The following is a 12223-nucleotide window of genomic DNA, read 5'->3' on the forward strand; positions in this document are numbered from 1 at the left end:
CCCTGGAATTTACTGTTCTGGTTCCCTGCTCTGTCCCCTTTTTAAACAGACAAACGGGCAACTTCCCGTGGCTCCAATCACCAGCCAAAAGGACACGCAGACCGGTGTATTTTGTACGGAGAACCACTGCTCTGGGGTGCCGACAAAGCAGCCATGCAGGGCAAAGCAGCGGTGCCGGCTGGCACAGCTGCACTGGCCAAAACAGCCACGCTGGTGACCTGTGGAACTCCTCCACCTGGGAATTGCCTAGTCTGTGGGCAATAAAAATGCTGCGTCCACTCACCCTCTGCACTTTCACTTGGAACTACAATCCTGAGCTCTTCCTAAATGACCATCTTGGATCCTCCAAATACCACTTCTGGTGTTCTAAGAGAAAAACAGAGTGTTTTTCTCAAAACAGGGTCAGTGATGCCTCTTCCATCTTTCAAGTATTCCCCCAGGACACTTGGGACCCCTCATTATCTATTAATTCTGGCAAGACAAAATGAATAAAAATAGTTTTCAGTTGAGTAAGAAGAAAAAAATTATTTTTTCAGATAATGAAGCCCTATAAAAATAAAACTCATAAAGGTCCTTTAAATATACATATATCTTAGACATTTATCTTTAACTAAGCTGACTTTTAGCCACAGTGCTCCCTTGTTAAGAACTCATTAAAAATCTCTTATTACCCAATTTTAGCCATGTCAAAATGGCCAATACTTCCAGCTTTTGAACTATGGAGGGCAAGATAATATTGTAATTTTTACCATTACTTTAACAATTTTTCATAGTCTGACTCATAAGAACATTTGCTTTTTTGCTGACATGTATCACTTTTTATTTCAATCCCTCGAAGTCATGGATCCCTCTTGGCTCTACAGTTTTGTGAATCAACACAAAGAAATATAAGTTTTTTCTCAAGAGATTGCCAAGCAGTTTGAGGGTTAGGACACTTAAAGCCTTTCCAGTTTGTGGGATACACTCAAGGGCAATATATTTTGGTACAGAGATGTGATTAACCATCTTTCAAGAACAGGCAAAGAAGGAAGCTATATAGAAACCACATAGAAATTCTCTTTTTAGGCTTGTCCTAGTCTCATTTTATTCCCTGCAACAGATTCCTGGTGAATATGGCCTGATTAAGATTCATAGTGAAGATCCATTTTCTCTACAGAACTTAAAGCTAATTAAGGAAAATCTTGGCAGGATAATATATCATATATATTAATAATATATAAATATATATATATATAGATGACTGAGATTTCATATTGCATATATATATTACTATATATATCGCATATGTATATATTGTGCACATATATATATGTGCACAATATATATAGCAATATATATGCAATATGTATATATATATATACATATATATATATATATATATATATATATATATAGACAAAGAGAGAGCGAGAGAGAGAGAGAGCGCGCGCACTTTTTTCTCCAGAGTCAGAAAGTCACACAACTTCAGAAATTTAAGAATCACTTAAAAGGGGTGCATTCTGAGAAACTCAGAATTATTGGCTTGTTACCTGTCCAGAAAAAGAAAAAATAAAAGTATCCTTTTATTCCTCTCTCTTTCTAGTAAATACCTGGAATATATAAACGTATATCCCTGAGAACCACATTCCAGTGACTTCTCCATGTACCATACCATAGGTGTAAGTGTAATCTTCATCCATGTAACAAGAAGGCATAATGGGTAGGAATAGTATTAATTTTTGTTGTGCATCCCTATCTTTCTGATGTCAGTAACTTTGGGTTTTCTAGGACTTTGCTAGGCTATGGATGCAAGCATAACTTCCACCAATGAATTAGAAAGGCCTAATCAACGGAATTACTCATTCTCCCTCAGATTGTGCCCACCTTCCACTGTCATCTGCCTTAGCTCTATTGTTTTATTCCAAGGCTTCAAACTGAAGCAGGTAAAGGTGTGGGACAAGGTTGTCCTATAACAAGAGAGAGATAAGAAGCCCTAGGAATTGGGTACCTGGCATAGGAAGGTGTCCCCTGCCTGAAATAGGTAACTTCTTACATAGAAAACTTTTCTGCCTTTACTGGACTGTGATGACTCTTGACATGGTAAAGAAAGAAGCCCTAAAATGCCACTCATGGGCATGGTGAGAGGGGAGGTAGAGCCAGATTGTAAAGGAGAACTAAAATACTTACTGCAATGTCCAGGAGAAGGTTTACTGTTTTTCTTCTACCCTCAGAATCACCCAGGACCCCTGAATGGCAATGGTAGTCTAAACCACCAGAGCCAGGGAGATGATCTCCAGGGCCCATCAGTATCGTTACACCATTTGGGATACAGGCCCTGGGATTGGTAACCCATATCTTTGGGTACTCCAGTGGTTCCTATCACAAACTAAACAGGGTCAAATTGACCTTCTCTCACTTTCCAACTAGTCCCTCCTAAAGTGTCCTTCCCCAAAATATTTTCAGAGTTAGCAGGTGTATCTCAGGTTCCACAAGCATGAAGTATGGCTATCTGCCTTTTTCCTGTATTTCCCCTTGTATTTCCAGGCTTCTTACTACTCCTCACTGAAAAAGTTTGAAGTGGCCATTTCTAGGAGGCCCTCCAAGGTACCACCTGGTCTGACATCCCTTGTCCACAGCCTTCTCCTGACATCAGGAGGGCCTATGCGATAAACACAACTCCTACAACCAGATATCCTTTGACCAATTTAATACACAGAAAAATATGCTTTAACAAGACCTCTACCAGGTTCTACCAAGAAGTCAGTGGGATTTCCATTTTAATCCATACTCTAACTTTGATATTTGATATAATTGATAGGCTCACTTCTAGTCTTTCTTAGTCCTCCAATATTAACACCTGAAAGTGCACATTCATTCCTCTATGTTATCATAGTGGTCCTATTAAGTGATTACCATGGTACTCCAATGGTACTGTTTTTTTTTTGTTGTTGTTTTCTTTTTTTTCCAATTGGAGAAGTCTTTTGTCCTTCTCTGGTCTTACATAATAATAATATATAAAGCTCATCTCCAAAATTATTTGCCCTTATAAGGTGGCCTGATTTTTAACAGTAGTCAAGTTTTGATGCAAATGTAGCATTAAAACCTTTTTAGAGAGCTCATATACTTGGTTTAAGTTCTGAAAGCCTACATTTATTTATTAGAATCATCTGAAAACTTGCCAAGATTCCCCTTAAATTGCCTTCAGTTCTATGGAGAAAAGAATATCTTCATCATGGATCTTAATAGGCTATATTCACCAGGCATCTGTTGTAGAAAGTGGAGTCAGACTAGGACCTACCTAAAAAGAGAATGTCTAGGCTATGATAAGCTTCAGAAAGTACCTGGATAGGGAGAAGTAGGGGTGATTGGTTCCTCTGCTAAAGGCACCTCTGGGGTTTGCTTCTCTATTTCCTTGGAATTTCCCCTTTTGGCCTCTCCTGTGTTGGCCATGAGGAGGACTTAATCGTCTTACATTGGTAAAAACCCAGGATATTCTGCAAGGTAATTATGGCCTGCACCTATGGGATCTCAGAACATTTTTTCTGAAATTTACAGAGAAGCATCCTATCTGAGGCCACTTGACATTTTTTGTGCTTCAAGGTGCTTGGCACTAAAGTGGAAACCAAGAAAATGACAAACATATTTTCACCACAAATTTATATAGAAATACCAAGACACACTTTGCTTACTATTAATTCCTAACTTTTTTTATGACAAAGTCAAATGATAATTCTACCTTATAGCTTTGTAGGTTGCAACATTGTTAATATCATGTATTCAGAAGAGATAGGACTATGGCAGCCACAAAAGAAAGAATAAACAATATTGGAAATAACTGGTGGTCTTCATACTGACATCCTATTGGGCAGTCAGAAACTGGATTTAGCCCAGGATCCTTTGAATAACATCAAGATGAAACCTCTGCCAGATACCCTAAGTTACACCATGACCTCCTTCAAGTCCCACCCAATGTCTAGACCTTCATAAAGAAAAACTGTGTTGGAACATAGCCAACATTTTCTACATCCGAGGATGATGAGTGATTGACAGTATTCCTGTCCTCTGTGTCTTAAGTACCACAGTTGTACTAGTTGCTTTTAACTGGCTGACAGTTTTTATTCTAACTATTGTGGGGATTAGAAACCTCTAAAACAAACAAATAAAAAGAGAAAGAGCAGATCCACTTATACTTTCCTGTCCATATATCCCAGACAAGACTCGAAAATGTTACAAGATCTTTGGAATGTTGCATATTAACTACAATTAGTAATCATAATTTCTGGTAAAATTTGATTTAAGAAATTCCCTTTTTGGTCAGGTTCTCACTTAGGTTAGAGGGTGACAAAAACTTAGGGTCTTAGAGCCATTCTCAGCTACCACTATTTTGGGTTGCTGGTTTCAGCACGTCATTTATATGCTACAACATCCCCATCGTTTCATATTTTTTCAGTTCTTGTCATTCCAGTTGAAGAGAGATCATATGGCATTCTAGAGATGGCTGCATGCAAGCATTTAAAATCTTTATGAGAATACAGTAAACCAGGAAGGCTATTATGATGACTACTGGGAGGATAATACAAAGAATTTTCTCCTTACTCAACGTCTCCATAAAACAAACCTAAAATTGAATAGATCAAAGAAAAACTTTACTAAGCAATTTATTTACTAATTCACTAAAAGTGAATTTCTACAATAGTTAATGTTCTTCTAATTATATAAGGGATAATTAACAAAGCAGTTTCTTTGTTAATTCACTAAAAGTGAATTTCTACAATATTTAATGGTCTTCTGATTATATGAGAGATAATTTCTGAACCATAAAAAATTGATCAAAGTAAAAAAAATAACAACATAAAATTATCCAATTATACCCTTGTAGAGAGTCAAGGCCTTCTAGCAATATTCTCTTTAATTCATTATGTAGGTTAAGATAAATAAACCAATGTTTTGTTCCTAACTAATGAGGCAACATATGTACCATCAAAGTTTCTTACTTACATCAGGTCTTTCTTTTTTATGTATCAATATAAAATCATATAGTTGCATAAGGCTGATTGTAATCTCTTTTACAAATGAAAGTACACCCTGTAGGTGGACATAAAAATGGTTTTTCCATATTTATTATCTGTAGAGGCATGAACAAGGGCTTAATCTATAAACTTCAGAATATTTTTTCACATCAGACTGCCATTCTCCTCTGAGGAAAAACTTCCCTGGTAGCTTCACACAAAGAGTTCTAATGGGAGTAAAGCTCTAAGAGTGTGGAGAAACTTCTCTCAGCTGTGAGATACAAACACAAAGCCCAAGGTACCAGAGTTTGATTGTAATGTGGGTGGCAAGGACAGACTTTTTCTGATATTTTCAGAAGACAAAAACCTTAAGAAGATTTTGCCTGTGGGAAATAGATTGTACCATAATAATCTACCACTATAACATGAAACTTCTTTCATGTAAAAGACTTTATACAACTAGAATACATGCATTGAAAATAATCATTGAATAAAACTTGTTTATAAAAAGTTTAAATGGATCATCAGCTGAACAAATCTACCAGAAGCTTTAACTCTTTCCTCAGGAATATGAGCCCAAATATTGGTAATAAACTATATTAGTTATTTGTATGCTATCATATCAATGTATTCAATATAGACTGCTTTATGTTTTACATAGTGAATCATGAAATACAGTGCATATAATAATAAAAGCTTTAAGGACTCAGTGATAACCAAATGTTTATCTTTTCTTTTTTATGATTTCCTGTTTAACTAACTTTAAACTTATATCTTCTTGAATACAAGTAGCTCTTTCAAATTAGGTGCAGAGCCATGATAAGAGATAATCATAGTCAAATTGACTCTGACCATGGAGTTTACCAAAACTGTATTTCTTTTCTTTTCTTTTTTTTTTTTTTTTTTTTGTAATTGTACTTTAGGTTCTGGGGTACATGTGCAGATCATGCAGGATTGTTGCATAGGTACACACATGATGATAATGTAGTTTGTTGCCTACATTCTCTCATTACCTACATCTGGTATTTCTCCACATATTATCCCTCCCCAACCTCCTCACCACACCCTCACTGTACCTCCCTTCGCCCCTAATAAACCCCAGTGTGTGATGCTACCCTCCCTGTGTCCATGTGTTATCATTGATCAACACCCACCTCTGAGTGAGAACATGTGATATTTGATTTTCTGTTCTTGTGTCCATTTGCTGAGAATGATGGTTTCCAGATTCATCCATGTGCCTAAAAAGGACACGAACTCATCGTTTTTTATGGCTACATAGTATTCCATGGTGTATATGTGCCACATGTTCTTTGTTCAGTCTATCATTGATGGGCATTTGGGTTCGTTCCAGGTCTTTGCTGTTATAAACAATATCACTATCAACATAAGTGTGCATGTCTCTTTAAAATATAATGACTTAGATAATCCTTTGGGTATATAACCAGTAATGGAATTGCTGGGTCAAATGGAATTTCTGTTTCTAGGTCTTTGAGGAAGCGCCACACAGCCTTCCACAATGGTTGAAATAGTTTATGCTTTCGCCAAGAGTGTAAAAGTGTTCCTCTTTCTCCATACCCTCCCCAGCATCTGTTGTCTCCAGATTTTTTAATGACAGCCATTCTAACACCTGAGGTGGTAACTCAATGTGGTTTTGATTTGCATTTCTCTAATAATCAGTGATGAGTAGCATTTTTGCATATGTTTTTTGGCCTTATATATGCCTTCTTTTGAAAATTGTCTGTTCATATCCTTCACCCACTTTGGATGGGTTTGTTTGTTTTTTTCTTGTAAATCTGTTTTAGTGCTTTGTAGATTCTGGATATCAGCCCTTTGTCAGATGAGTAGAATGCAAAATTTTTTTCACATTCTCTTGATCGTGGGTTCACTCTAATGATAGTTTCTTTTGCTGTACAGAAGCACTGGAGTTTAATTAGGTCCCATTTGTCTATTTTGGCTTGGTTGCCAATCGTTTTGATGTTTTAATCATAAAGTTCTGAATGGTTTTGCCTAGGTGTTCTTCTAGGGATTTTATGATGGTAGGTCTTATGTTTTAGTCTTTAATTCATCTGGAGTTAATTTTAGTGTAAGATGTCCAGGTTCTGCTTTCTGCATACTGCTAGCCAGTTTTCCCAACACCATTTATTAAACAGGGAATCTTTCCCCATTGCTTATTTTTGACAGGTTTGTCAGAGATCAGATGGATGCAGATGTGTGGCATTGCCTCTGAGGCTTCTGTTCTGTTCTATTTGTCTTAATCTCTGTTTCTGTGCCATTTTCATGCTGTTTTGATTAGTATACCTTTGTAGTATCGTTTGAAATCAAGTAGTGTGATGTCTCCAGCTTTGTTCTCTTTGCTTAAGAATGTCTTGGCCATGTGGGCTCTCTTTTGGATTCACACGTAGTTTAAGGTGTTTTTTTTTTTTCCAATTCAGTGAAGAAGATCATTGGTAGCTAGATTTGGATACAGTTGAATCTATAAATTACTTTTGGAAGTTATCCATTTCCTCGACATTGATTCTTTCTAACCATGATCATGGAAAGTTTCTCCATTTCTTTGTGTCCTCTCTTATTTCCTTGAGCAGTGGTTTGTAGTTCTCCTTGAAGAGGTCCTTTACATCCTTTGTTAGGTGTATTTCTAGGTATTTTATTTTATTTGTAGCAATTGTGAATGGCAGTTTGCTCATGATTTGGCTCTCTGTTAGTGTGTCATTAATGTGTATAAATGCTTGCGATTTCTGCAAATTAATTTTGTATTCTGAGACTTTGCTGAAGTAGTTTATCAGTTTCAGGAGATTTTGGGCTGAGATTATAGGGTCTTCTAAACACATAATCATGCCATCTGCAAATACAGACTATTTGATTTCCTCTTTTCCTAATTGAATACACTTTTTCTTCTTGTTTAATTGATCTGGCTAGATCTTCCAATACTATATTGAATAGGAGTGGTGAGAGAGAGCATCTTCACCTAGGGCCAGACTTCAAAGGGAATGCTTCCAGTTTTTGCACATTCAGTATGATATTGGCTGTAGGTTTGTCATAAATAGCTTTTATTATTTTGAGATATTTTCCTTTGATATCTAGTTTATTGAGAGTTTTTATCATAAAGCTATGATATTGGCTGTAGGTTTGTCATAAATAGCTTTTATTATTTTGAGATATTTTCCTTTGTTATCTAGTTTATTGAGAGTTTTTATCATAAAGCGTTGTTGAATTTTATCAATGGCCTTCTCTGCATCTATTGAGATAATCATGTGGGTTTTGTCTTGGTTCTGTTTATGTGGTGGATTGCATTTATGGACTTCCATATGTTGAACCAGACTTGTATCTCTGGAATGAAGCATACTTGATTGTGATGGATAAATTTTTTGCTGCCCTGTTGCATTCAGTTTGTCAGGATTTTATTGAAGCATTTTGCATGTATGTTCATCTTGAATCTTGGCCTGAAGTTTTCTTTTTTTGTTGAGTCTATGCCGAGTTTTGATATCAGAATGATGTTGGTCTCATAAAGTGTTTTTTATTGTTTGGAATAATTTCAGATGGTATGGCAGTAGCTCCTCTTTTTATGTCTGGTAGAATTTAACTAACCCGTCTGGGCCTAGGCTTTTTTTGTTGGTAGGTTATGAATTGCTGCCTCAACTTCAGCCCTTTTTATTGGTCTGTTTAATATTTCAACTTCTTCCTGATTTAGGCTTGGGAGTGTGCAAGTGTCCAATAATGTATCCATTTCTTCCAGGTTTGCCAGTTTGTGTGCATAGAGTTGTTTGTAGTAATCTCTGATTGTAGTTTATATTTCTCTCTGTTGAGTGGTCATATCTCCTTTATTTTTACTTTTTTTTTTTGCATCTCCTTGATTCTTCTCCCTTTTCCTTTTTTAATAATCTGGCTTGTGGTCTGTCTATTCTGTTGATTTTTTCAAACAACCAGTTCCTAGATTTACTGACTTTTTGAAAGGTTTTTGTGTCTCTATCTCCTTTAGTTCTGCTCTGATTTTAGTTATGTCTTGCTTCTTCTAGCTGTTGAGTTTTTTTTTAAATCTTACTCCTCTAGCTCTTTCAATTTTGACAATAGGGTGTTGATTTTAGATCTTTCCTGCCTTCTCTGGTGGGCATTTATGGCTATAAATTTCCCTCAAGACACTGTTTTAAATGTGTCCCAGTGATTCTGGTATGTTGTGTCTTCATTCTCATTGGTTTTAAACAACATCGTGATTTCTGCATTCATTTCTGCCTTCATTTCATTGTGTTTCTTGTCGACATTCAGGAGCCAGTTGTTCAGTTTCCATGAAGTTGTGCGATTCTGAATTAGTTTCTTTATTCTAATTCTAATTTGATTGCACTGTGGTCTGAGAGACTGTTATGATTTCCATTCTTTTGCATTTGCTGAGGAGTAATTTATTTCCAATTATGTGATCAATTTTACAGTAGGTGCAATGTGGTGCTGAGAAGAATGCATATTCTGTGCATTTTGGCTGGAGAGTTCTGTGAATGTCCATTAGGATTGCTTGGTCCAGATCTGAGTTCAAGTTCTGGATACCTTTGTTCATTTTCTGTCTCGTTGACCTGTCTAATATTGACAGTGGGGTGTTAAAGTCTCCAACTATTGTGTGGGAGTCTAATTCTCTTTTTAGGTCTTTAAGAACTTGCTCTATGTATCTGAGTGCTCCTGTATTGGCTGCGTATATATTTAGAATCATTAGCTCTTCTTGCTGTATTCATCCCTTTATGGTCATATAATATCCTTCTTTGTCTCTTTTGATCTTTGTTGGTTTAAAGTCCATTTTATCAGAGACTAGGATTGCAATTACTGCTTTTTTTTCTCTCTCCATTTGCTTGACAAATCTCCCTCCATACGTTTATTTTGAGCCTATGTGTGTCCTTGTGTGTGAGATGGGTTTCCTGAATGCAGCACACTGACGGGTCTTGATTTTTTTCCAATTTGCCAGTTTTGTGTCTTTTGATTGGGGGCATTTAGTCCATTTACATTTAAGGTTAATATTGTTATGTCTGAAGTTGATACTGCCATTTTGGTGCTAACTGAATGATTTGTCCATTAGTTGATGCATTTTCTTCATTGTGTCGATGGTCTTTGCCATTTGGTATATTTTTGGAGTGGCTGGTATTTGTTGTTCATTTCCTTGTTTAATGCTTATTTCAAGAGCTCTAATCTTTTCTCCTGGTTCTTAGTTTCTTTGCGTTGAGTTAGCACACGTTCTTTTAGCTTTGAGATGTCTGTTATCACCCACCTTCTGAAGACTGTTTCTGTCAATTTATCAGATTCATTCTCCAACCATCTTTGATCCCTAGCTGGTGAGGAGTTGTGATCCTTTGGAGAAGGAGAGGAGTTCTGGTTTTTGGTGTTTCGTCTTTTTTGCACTGTTTTCTTTTTTTCATCTTAGTGGCTTTATGTACCTCTGGCCTTTGTAGTTGGTGACTTTCAGATGGGCTCTTTGAGTGGAAGTTCTTTATGTTGATTTTGAAGCTATTTCTTTCCGTTTCTTAGTTTTCCTTTTAACAGTGAGGCCCCTCTGCTGCAGGACTGGCAGTCCACTCCAGACTTCTACTCACCTAGGGTTCACCCACAGGGCTGCAGAATAGTAAATGTTGCCACCAGTTTCTTCCTCTGCTATGTCCCAGAAGAGTAACTGCCAGATAACAGCCTGAGCTCTCCTTTATGAAGTGTCGCTTTGGGCATACAGGGATTGGGGAGTTGGTTGAGGAGATAGTCTGTCCCTTATGGGAGCTCCAGTGCTGTGCTGGAAGCTCAACTGTTCCATGCAGAGCTGCTGGGTAGGTACCTTTAAGTCACTGCAGTTGAACACACAACTATCTCTTTTTCCAGGTGTTCTGTCCTAGGAAAGTTAACTTTATTTATAAGTTCCTGTTATGCTGCTGCCTTTTTTCATAGATTCCCTGCATCACACAGAGTAGTCTATTAACAGTTTGCCAACAGAGTTGTTTCTGAGCTGCCAAAGGCTCTGTCCAGCTGCTGCATGAACTTACAACGTAGTGGTGGATTGCCTTGGTAGTAGGGTATGCCCTTCCTCCACTGAGCTGGACCAACCTGGGTCCAGCTGCACTTGCTGAGAAATTCTCAACCCAGAGCATTTCAGGTTGCTTGATTTTTGGAGGTGGTACCTTCCAAGCCAGATCACTTGGCTTCCTGTCTCAGCCCTCTCCCTTTCAGCTGAATGGGTGGCTCTGTCTCCCCAGAGTTCCAGGCACCAATTGAAACTGCCACCCAGACTTGTGTGAGTTTCTGTGTGCCAACATGGCACTGGCTGAAACTGCCATGCTGAAATCTCATGGTGCCTTTTTCCTGGTCTGTGGGCAGTGAAAATTGTTTGGAAATGCAGGGAGCGCTCACCTTCTGTGTTGTTCTCGCTGGAAACTGCACTCTAGAGCTCTTTTTATTTGGCCATCTTGGATCCTTCTCCCTAAAACTGTATTTCTAAGCAATTTCAGTATCAACTGATTTAACATAAAATCTGACAATGTATTTTCTTGTTAGTTAAATTTGTTCTACTTGAGTTAATAGCTTTATACAAGAAATTTTGATTATTTCTGTGGTTTACAGTAACAATGTAATAAGCATAGTCATAATTAATGGCATATATAATATATTAGAATATGTATAATTTTGTAACATTCGTTAGCATTATTCACAAAAATATAGCCTAGAGATAATTGAACATTATTTTTGCAATTCTATGTACCTAAACATGTCAAATACTCTTGCATGCCTCTTCTCTGGATGTTTTCAGGGTCACTATGATCCATCCAGAAACCAAGTGTTAAACAGTTTTGAAACTGAAGTTTGATTTTGAAAATTTGGATTACCATAAATTATTTACTGTACCAAAGACTCAGAAACTGTAAAGTAGCCCAATCTTTTATAACATTTTATGAAAATGAAAACATCCTGCTGTTTTTAGATAGCCTGAATGTAGAACTGTTCCTAACAGCCTTAATTTAATGATATAATGGTGACATCAAATTTTAATTTAATTTAATTTTTAATTTTAATTTTTAACTTTTTATTATAATTTAAGTTCTGGAGTACATGTGCAGATTATGCAGGATTGTTACATAGACATATACAGGCCATGCTGTTTGCTGCATCCATTCCCCTGTCATGTACATTAGATATTTCTCCTAATGTTATCGATTCCCAATACCTCCGCCTCCTCCTATTCTTCCCCTAAGTCTGGCAGCCCGTAACAGGCTCTACTTTGTGAT

This window comes from Cebus imitator, unplaced genomic scaffold (genome assembly GCF_001604975.1).
Source record: "Cebus imitator isolate Cc_AM_T3 unplaced genomic scaffold, Cebus_imitator-1.0 Scaffold772, whole genome shotgun sequence".
In the NCBI taxonomy this organism is placed as follows: Eukaryota; Metazoa; Chordata; class Mammalia; order Primates; family Cebidae; genus Cebus; species Cebus imitator.